A 10,294-nucleotide genomic window follows, 5' to 3' on the forward strand; every position below is an offset into this window, starting at 1 on the left:
TCAGCTAGTACTTGTTGATGGGTGAATTTATTAGTTGAATGTTGGCACTGAGAGAATCCAGCCTCAGGAAACATCAGTGCTACATGGGGCAGGAAATAGGACACTCTTTTCAGACTTAGATGCCTGTGGCTGTCTTGGGATGTGAAATGGAGACAGATTATTTATTTAGAGCTTTTAGTAGTACAAAATGATGTTTCAGTTTATATAAACGGTGGAATTTCCTGTTTCTTTACGGACATTCTTCATAACATTTCTAATCCTGAATACCATGATTCTGTATTTACAGCAAGGACCAGAACTAAAATGCAGAAAGATGCTTTTTTTTTTTTTTTTCAAAATGAAGCAAAAGTAAGTAATACAAAATTCTCTAGGTCTATTATTGACTTCTGTAATTTTGGCTTGTCTATATAAATCATTTGAAGCCACACAAACACTTGCCAATTTAAAAAAATCCAAGTCTCTTAGTCACAGAAGAATACAACAAGTAAGTGTATGAATTTTCTTTGTATAATTCTGCTGTCAAAAGCAAATTACTTGTTCTTTAGATAGGATCAATAGAATGGTGTGAAACTTCCTAATTTTCTCAGAAATATTTCTTGGATAAGACAGAGCCTCTTGCTTAAATTAGCAAGAAGAGAATTAAAAAACAGGAGCAAATCTTGAGTATATTAGTATTCATTTTCTGTAATGTTAGCTAGCACACAAATACTGAACATGAAGTAAATAGACCTTAGCTCAAATGTAGAGTTTTACATGTTTAGCCATATAGCTCATGCTGTAAGATCAAAGTGATGATACATATACAAATATGTATCAACATTCTATACATCTCTCTCTATATATATATCTGCATATGAATAAAGTGAAATTTAATATGAAACATATGTAGTTTTCCAAGATGTTGAGTTATTCTGGAACCACGAGTCCCATGTCAGTGTGTTCTACGTTTGTTTAACGTACTGAACTTGGATAATGAAAGCACAGAGGTGGAGTGGGGTACCATTCATTCCGTGAGTCCAATGCTAGTGACAGGCCATTTTATTTGCAGTGCAATATAGGAAGACCTGTGGTTTACACTATCAACACAGACAGACAATAAAAAATACTTGAAGGCACTTACATTCACCTTAAAATTGAACCCATGTAATTATGTCAATATTTCTTATCTTTCAGACAAAGATTTAACATTTATCAAGTGCTAAATGCCTCTATCTTCAAGCAGTGCACAGTTGGGGCTTGGATTTCTGTTATTCTTTTTTTTGGGGGTCCGGTCGTGGGACCTGACCTCTGGGCCTGGGCGCTGTCCCTCAGCTCTTCAGCTCAAGGCTAGCACTCTACCACTTGAGCCACAGCGCCACTTCCGGCTTTTTTCTTTTTGCTTATAGAAATGATCCTTATTACTTAGAAATATGACTATATACTTGCCATAAGTTTTGGCCAGGTGCCAGTGGCTCCTGCCTATAATCCTAGGTACTTAGGAGGCTGAGGTCTGGAGGGTTATGGTTTGAAACCAGCTCATACAGAAGAATCTATGATACTCCATCTCCAAAATAACTAGTGAAAAGCCAGGCTGGAGGTATAATCTAAGTGCTAGACTGCCAGCCATGAACAAGAAAGCCCAGGAAGTGTGAGGCCTTGATTTCAAGCCCCATTTTTCTAGGAAAATATGAGGCCACAGTCCTTACATAAGAGCTACTAATTTGATTCTTAATCACATTCTCACCCTTGGTTTGTCAGATGCACACGCATCGTGCCTCACCAGCCCAGAAACTGAGTAGGTCTGAACATTCAGAGGTAAAGATAAACACGGTCCCTAAATTCTTTGAACTGGAATGTAGCTGTGACTACCACAGACTGACTAAAAATTAGTCCCCTCCTCTAGATTATGCATTCTAGCTCCCATGGCTGGTAGGCTGCGTCATGGGGCTGCCTATCAAGCCCTGTGCCTATTAGGGCATGTCTTCACCAAGTATTTGCAAGAAAGTGAGCACCATTGAAATGTGCTGTTTCTATCCTCAGCTTAAACAATCAATGCTCCTTTCAACAGACTGGAATGGAGCAGCGTGTTCTGTTTTTATTTATATATTTATTTATTTTATTGTAAGAATGTTGTACAGAGGGGTTACAGTTACGTGAGTAGGGTAATGAGTACATTTCATAGTGAGCATTGTTACCTCTTCTTTTATTTTCCCCCTACCATCACTTCCCTCCCCACCTCCCCAACTCCTCCCACCCCAACCCCGACACTGCAAAGTTCATTTTCAATACAGTGTCCTGTACATCTCGTCGTCACAATGAGTCAGCCTGCATCCTCATTTAAGTGTTCTGCAATATCTCTTCCTCTCCCCAAATTACAAAAATATATATAGACAGTGCTGAGCACCAGCATCAAATCCAGTGAAAACAGGGGTTATACCATGGAGGAAGAACATACAAAAGAAACAAGAGAATCACATAGTGTATTGTAAGTACATTAAAAACACTAGCAAGAAAAAAAGAAAAAAACCCTCTGTGTCCCTGTCTTGGGGTACATTTTGCTTAACATTATCTCATATGGTTGTATGTACATAGCCTTTGACCTATTCTGCTTGTCCTAGACATGTACTAGTCACTGAAAACAAGGGAAACCATGGGACCTATGTTTCTTTGGGCCTGACTTACTTCACTTAATATGATTGTCATAGTAATCAAAACAGCTTGGTACTGGCATAAGAACTGAGGACCAATGGAATAGGACTGAAGACCCAGAAATGAACCCACAGACCTATAGCCATCTAATCTTTGACAAGGGAGCTCAAGAAATAGAATGGAATAAAGACAGCCTTTTTATAAATGGTGTTGGCAAAATTGGTTAAACACTTGAAGAAAACTAAAACTACATCCATATATATCACCTTGCACCAGATTCAACTCCAAATGGATCAGACCTCGAAATAAAAGCAGACTCCATGAAAACATTACAGGACGGAATAGGAGAAACTTTAGAGCTTTTTGGCACAAGCCGAAATTTTCCTAATAGAGACCCAGAAGCACAACAAATCAAAGAAAGGTTGGACAAATGGGACTTCATGAAACTGCAGAGCTTCTGCAAGGCAGAGGACATAGCTAGCAAGATCAACAGAAAGCCCACGGATTGGGAGAAGATCTTTACTAGCCACACAATGGACAAGGATCTCATATCTAAAATATACTTAGAACTCAAAAAACTAAATCCCCAACAACAAATCCTCAAAGAAACAACTACCCGATTAACAAATGGACTAAACACTTAAAGAGAGACTTCTCTGAAGAGGAAGTAAGAATGACCAATACACACATGAAGAAATACTCAACCTCTCTAGCCATAAAAGAAATGCAAATCAACCTGTATCCCTATTTAAACAATTTGTTTACCCATTGCAACAATAAGATGTACAAATCGTTATGTCAAAAGAAAACAAACTTTACAACTTTGGCGAGGTGGGGGATGGGAAGGGGAAACAAAGGAGGAGGCAACAATGCTTGATAAGAAATGTACTCATTATCTTGCCCATGTAATTGTAACCCCTCTATATTTTCACAATAATAATAAAAATGCAAATCAAAAACAACATTGAGATACAACCTCACCCCAGTTAGAATGGCTATAATCAGGAAACCTAGTAACAAGAGATGCTGGAGGGGATGTGGCCAAAAGGGAACCCTACTGCATTGTTGGTAGGAGTGTAAACTTGTTCAACCACTCTGAGGTTCCTCAAAAGACTCCACACAGAGCTCCCCTATGACCCAGCAATCCCACTTTTGGGCATTTACCCAAAGGATCACAAACAAGACCATTTCAAAGCTACCAGCACAACCATGTTTATTGCAGTATTATTTATCATAGCTAAGATATGGAACCAATCCAGATGCCCCTCAGTAGATGAATGGATCAAGAAAATGTGGTATATATATACAATGAAATTCTATGCCTCTATCAGAAAAAATAACATTGCCTCTTTTAATAGGAAATGGAAAGACTTCGAGTGTTCTGTTTTTAAAATCCACTGCTTGAAAATGGCAGCAGTATGCACTTAAGAAATAGATCTACAATGTTGAAACGCTGGGGAGCTCTGTTATTCTTTGGCCTACATATTTGTTCAAATCATTGATTAGGAAAATTTTGAGGACCAAGGTTCTGCCAAAACTGTAGCTGAGGAGGAAAGAGGTTGGGGAAAACATCAGGATTTGTTTTGTTGGATGCCATGTTATTTATTTCACAAAGTACCAAGAGAAGGAAATGAACTTGGGAACCAACTGGTTGGTTGACAGGCAAACCTTAAGGTCCTCAAGACCTTCAAAGAGAGAGAGAGAGAACTGAAAATGGATCTGGACACAGTCACAAGTCTTTTGGTTAAATCATGAACAAGGAATTAAATGGCATAGATTAAAGAGGCAAAAACAAGTGCCAAGCTTGAGAAATAAGTCTAACTGATGCTAAGAACTATGACTTAGCTAAAACAAAAGCAGCAAAGCCAGGCGCCGGTGGCTCACACCTGTAATTCTAGCTACTCAGGAGGCTGAGATCTGAGGATTGCGGTTCAAAGCCAGCCCGGGCAGGAAAGTCCATGAGACTCTTATCTCCAATAAACCATTAGAAAACCAGAAGTGGTGCTGTGGCTCAAGTGGTAGAGCGCTTGCCTTGAGCTGAAGAGCACAGGGACAGCGCCCAAGCCCAGAGTTCAAGCCCTATAACCGACCAAACAAACAAACAAACATAACATGGGGAAAGGCATCGAGTGAGAGGATTGTAGTTATGCTCAGTCTTGGGGGAAAAGAGCCTATTTTACAAATTGGTATGGCGGTACCTGTTACCCAGTTATGTGACAGGTAGAGGGAGTAATATTGAGGTCCCAGGCCTACTCTAAGCACAAATATGAGATCCTGTCTGAAAAAGAACTATGGCAAAAGGTTTCTGACAGTATGTCCCAAGTGGTAAGAGTGCCTGCCCAGCTAAAGGCGCTGTTTTGTGCCCAAGCCCAGCCTCAGATGAGGCGCCTCCTAAATCTGCCACATATCTAACTGAGGTTCAGACATGAGCCATCTAAATTAGCCCTCAAAGTTAAATTTCAAAATGCAAGCTTCTAAATCCTATTTTTCCCTTTTTGTGTGGTACTGGATTTAATCCAGAACCTCATACCTATTAGGCAAGTATTCTGTCATTTGAGCTATGCCCCCAGCCTTGTGAATACTGTGGTGCTTCTGAGATAAGGTCTCAGTTACTTCCCCGGGCTGTCATCAAATTCACGATCCCCCTGGGAGTCTAGCTCACAGAGGAGTATCAGCATACCCAATGCCTATAGATACATTAGTGTTTAATATGTTATACTGTCTCCTCCGGTGCATGCCATTAGGAAAGACAACAGTCTTCTTCCATCTGTTAGGTTTTCATTGTTTGCAGTATGTTTTAATTTCAGAATAAATCCATATATACAGTAGCATAACTGAATTATTAAGTGGGTTACTGTCAAGAAAAACAAGCTATTTATTTATTTACTTACTTATTTTTATTTATTTATTTTTTGGTCGGTTGTGGGGTTTGACCTTAGGGCCTAGATGTTGTCCCTGAGCTCTTCTGCTCAAGGCTAACACAGTTCCACTTTGAGCCACAACTCCACTTCTAGTTTTTGAGTGATTAACTGGAGATGTGTCTCATGGGGACTTTCCTGGCCAAGCTGGCTTTGAACTGTGATCCTCAGATCTCAGCCTCCTGAGTAGCTAGGATTACAGGTGTGAGCCACCAGAGCACCTGGCTACCATTAAGTATTCTTAACACCACATTTAAACCAGAATTTAGGCCAACACAATTAAGGCTCATTATCACAGTCAGTGCATTGAGCCAGGGTATGAGCTAATAGCAAACTGTTGTAACAATTTCAGTCCTCACAATTGCTACAAAGCAGCCTGTGTGCCATGGCTACTAACACTGTTAGCATAAAATTACCATGCTTTGTGAAATATGGATGAGATTTAGAGCAATTTGTATTATAAAAGAAGTTCTTAGCCGGGCGCTGGTGGCTCACGCCTGTAATCCTAGCTACTCAGGAGGCTGAGATCTGAGGATCGCGGTTCAAAGCCAGCCCGGGCAAGAAACACCATGAGACTCCTATCTCCAATAAACCACCAGAAAACCGGAAGTGGTGCTGTAGCTCAAGTGGTAGAGCGCTCGCCTTGAGCTGAAGAGCTGAGGGACAGCGCCCAGGCCCAGAGTTCAAGCCCCACAACCAACAAAAAAAAAAAAAAAAAGAAGTTCTTAGTCTGGAAAGGAACACTCTGGAGACAAATAGCTCTTCTAGTAATTATTAAGCAGTTTACTTCAGAGAATTGTGAAGATTCCTGACATTTTAGCTACACATTTATTTAATGAAAATAAAGTGTAGTGCATAACTTTCTATACTTGAAATATATGGCTTGTGAAAGCAAGATTTGCAATTTTCAAGTATTTCCATGAATTCAAACATTTTTAACAGAAAAATGAAACTGTTTCCAGAGTTCATAAAACAAAGCGCTAAGATTTAACTCCTCCTACAATAAGACCAAGCATGAAACACAGGTACTCTAAACAAAGACTTAGAGAATGACTGTGTGAGTTAATGGATCAATGAAAGGCCTTAGTCCATCATCCACAATAAACTAAACCCAATAATGGCAAGTGATACCACAAACCTTTGAATCCATCAACATCAATACTAGGGTGTGAGATAAGTGTTTCAGAAGGAATCACGAGTAAAGTGAACCTTAAGTTGAGATCTAAATGATGGGCAGGATGAGTTAAAAAAGATTCAAAACAATACAGAATGATCAAACTGCAAGGGCATGGATAAACACAGCATACGTGCGGTTACTGGGGAAACAGTATGATGATATATACTTTTTTCTCATAGTAATCATTTAGTCTTCATGCTCTAATAGTGCTGTGTGTCTTTGAGTGCCATCCTAAGGCTTGTGTGTATGTGTGTATATGTACATTTTATACACATACACACATATAAATACATATATAATAGAAATGAGAGATCACTTCTTTTAAGCACTGATCTTTTTTGTTAGGTTTCCCTGAGGATAAGAAAAAAAATATTTTAAATTGTTGAGATTTATTCTGAGTTGCCTTTGGAATCATTTAAACATTGTGAAATATGCAAGTCCTATGCTAGTCCAGATGCTTAATTTCCCAGAATTATTTATAAATCCCTTTTGTTCAATAAGTAAAATTACCTTCCTTGCTAAATTTGAAATTGCCAGACACTTCCAAAATATTTCTGACACTGACAACTGTTCTCTCATTTACTGTTTCAAGTATGTTCCAAAGCTTCTTTAAGGCTTGTCTCAGTGCCTCAGGGTTCTGATTAAGCATGGATCAGTGGTTTGATTTAGAGCAGACATCATTTCTGCAAATCAGCTTCACAAATATACGGTTCCCAAATTACATCACTATGCACTAGTTGGTCTAACACAACAGGCATGAAAGCCTTTGACCACAAAGCCTGTGGCGGCGGCAGCCAACACCAGTATATGGCATGGTAAGAAATAACCACTGAGAAATGTCTTTGATTAAAGGCCGAGAGATACTGAAGTTGTTATCCTTATAACAAAAGCCAAATTGTTCTAATACTGAGGCCAAAATTGGATGATCATCAGAATCACCTGGGAAGCATTTCTGGGCTCTCTGCCCAGCAATTTTGTTCAAAAGACTTAAGTTAGAAAAGTTTCTCCAATTACCTGTTTACATAAAATTACTGTAAATGATAGGACCATCCTATAGTTCTACAAAATATGAATGTCTCTGGAAGCAAGTTCCTCTTTTTACCCTCTGTTGACTATGACCGAGTGGCATTCCAAAGCACTATTGAAATCCCCTCACAGTGATGGCCTATGTACTCGACCCTGATGCCCTGTGAAGGGACTGACCATCAGTCCTTGGTTCTATCTTATATACCATCTGAGTGGGCCAGTTCTGGAGTCTGTACTTCTGATTCAATCTAATGTAAGATATGCTTTGTGTCAGTGTCCTCATCTCTGAAATGGTACAGTCAATAGCTGTATAAATGGGGAAATCCTCAGAACATACATGTTAAACATGCTAAACATACATGTGGTAACAACAGTTGTTACCACTATACAGCAAGGCTCCAACAAGTAATCTGCCCAAACAGCCCACCATATGAAGCATAGGATATATTTTTTAAAACATGTTAATAATGTTCATCATGTACAGATATAAGTTTGTATTTCTGAATAAATCTCTCAATCACATTTAATGAAGAGAAATATCTATTGGCACAAGGTCTTCTTTTGCACTGAGGTACATAGTGGAATTACAACTCAATGGTCTAACATCTAGCCTGAAAAATACTTCCAATGTGTTTTACTCAAACCAGAGTCAGTGAAACTGTACGCAGAGTCCTAACAAAGAGATGAGTGTGGAGAAGTCTGAAACACTTGAGTATAATTACCATAGCAGAAAGAAATCCATCCTTCTCTTAAAAATAATCTAATGCAAGAATAGGTTAGACAAATCCTGGCTTGTTATAGTAACAGATAAATAATCCAGTAATTCACAATCGGTCTGAACATTTATTCTTTTTTTGGTATCCTGCATTAAACACACTATTTTTGAAACACACTGAGCCTTGGCAGATTTTTAAAACTTTAGTGATGGGCTTGCCTATTCTTTAGGTAGTAGTACTATGAGTCACCTTGGTCAGTAGTAACTGACATAAACTCAAAAATGTATTAAAATAGTTTATTTTCCAGTGAGTATGTATCTCAATCTAAAACACATTAGTAGGTTATTACACTTTTCTCAAAAGCTTTGCATCTGAGCAAGTGAACAATGAAATGATTGTCTAGAACTATGAAGTAATAAATGTATGAACTGAGGCTTATCTTTATTAACACAAGTTTTTCAAAGACATAATTTATCCTGAATTTTCTGCCTATTCAGAGGCTTGATCAAAGTCTGAGTGTATGTATATGTATGGCTTGTATTCCAGTAATTAGGTATTTATTTTTAAGAAATGAGTGCTAACAGCCAAGCACTGGTAGCTCACACCTGTAATCCTAACTACTCAAGAGGCTGAGATCTGAGGATCATGGTTCAAAGCCAGCCTGGGCAGGAAAGTCCATGAGACTCTTATCTCCAAAAAACCACTCAGAAAAACAGAAGTGGTGCAGTGGCTCAAGTGGTACAGCACTAGCCTTGAGCTGAAGAGCTGAGGGACAGTTCAGGCCCAGAGTTCAAGCCCCATGACTAATTATATATATTTTTTTCGTATTTTCCAAATATATACTGTTTGAATATATGACCTTTTTGTGGCATGAAATGCAGGTTGTGAAGTTCTAGCTCAAAAGTAAAAATGTAAATTTAGAAAATGAAAATATAGCTTACCAAAGATGAGTTTTGTATTTCCAGATTCAAAATTTCATTTTTGCATTCCAGATAATGGTTATTATTCTCATTTCCAGATATTCTGTCTTAATATGGATTATGACAATAATCCCTAATATGACCAAGGAGGACTCTTCTTTTTTTATTTGATTGTAATTGCAGAGGTAATATACAGAGGGGTGACACCTACACAGATAATGATTACATTTCTTTTTGCAAGATGCACAAGAAGGGGAGCCTTCTTGGCCTTTTGGCTAAGATCATGCGTAGTATCTGTTCTTATCAGTGTATTGTCTGACACCTCCTCTATCTGAGGAGGACTACCAAGGACTAATGATTTGTCTAATCCAGTTAAATTGCCCTCTAATGTAGAAGTTAAATTTTTCTTACCACTTTAGAGCTGTATTTTCAGTCATTATTTTGTATTTATTTTAGTTCAATGCATAGTTTACCTAAGTTAATCAAGAGGTTAAACAAAGAAATGAGACTGAGGCAGGGAAATCATCTAAATGAAGTAATTTGTTTAATTTACTGGATAAAATTTCCAATAACAATTGAGTTCAACTGCCTGATTGTCAATGAGCATTCTCCAAGTTCAATATGTGATCTAAGTATAAAAGCATAACATAAATTAATGATATTCTTTCTCATTGTACTAGTATGATATAAGAAGGACACAAGACATTTCTTTTTTTTTTTTTTTTTTTTTTAAATTTTTTTTATTGTAGAGATACTATACAGAGGGTTACAGTTACATGAGTGAGGTAATGAGTACACTTCCACTTCCTCTTGAACATTGTTACCCCCTCCATTGTTTTCCCCCTACCATCCCCTCCCTCCCTCCCTTCCCCAAGGTTCTTTTTTTTTTTTTTTTTTTTTTTTTGATCG

General features: G+C 38.2%; 1 pseudogene; it reads left to right on the plus strand.

Annotated features, from left to right (window-relative positions):
* The first annotated feature begins 9,640 nt into the window (after positions 1–9,640).
* On the plus strand, positions 9,641–9,813 carry LOC138833188 (U2 spliceosomal RNA; annotated as a pseudogene).
* Positions 9,814–10,294: the final 481 nt, after the last annotated feature.

This window comes from Dipodomys merriami, unplaced genomic scaffold (assembly GCF_024711535.1).
Source record: "Dipodomys merriami isolate MVZ:Mamm:240054 unplaced genomic scaffold, mDipMer1.0.p SCAF_201, whole genome shotgun sequence".
Classification (NCBI taxonomy): Eukaryota; Metazoa; Chordata; class Mammalia; order Rodentia; family Heteromyidae; genus Dipodomys; species Dipodomys merriami.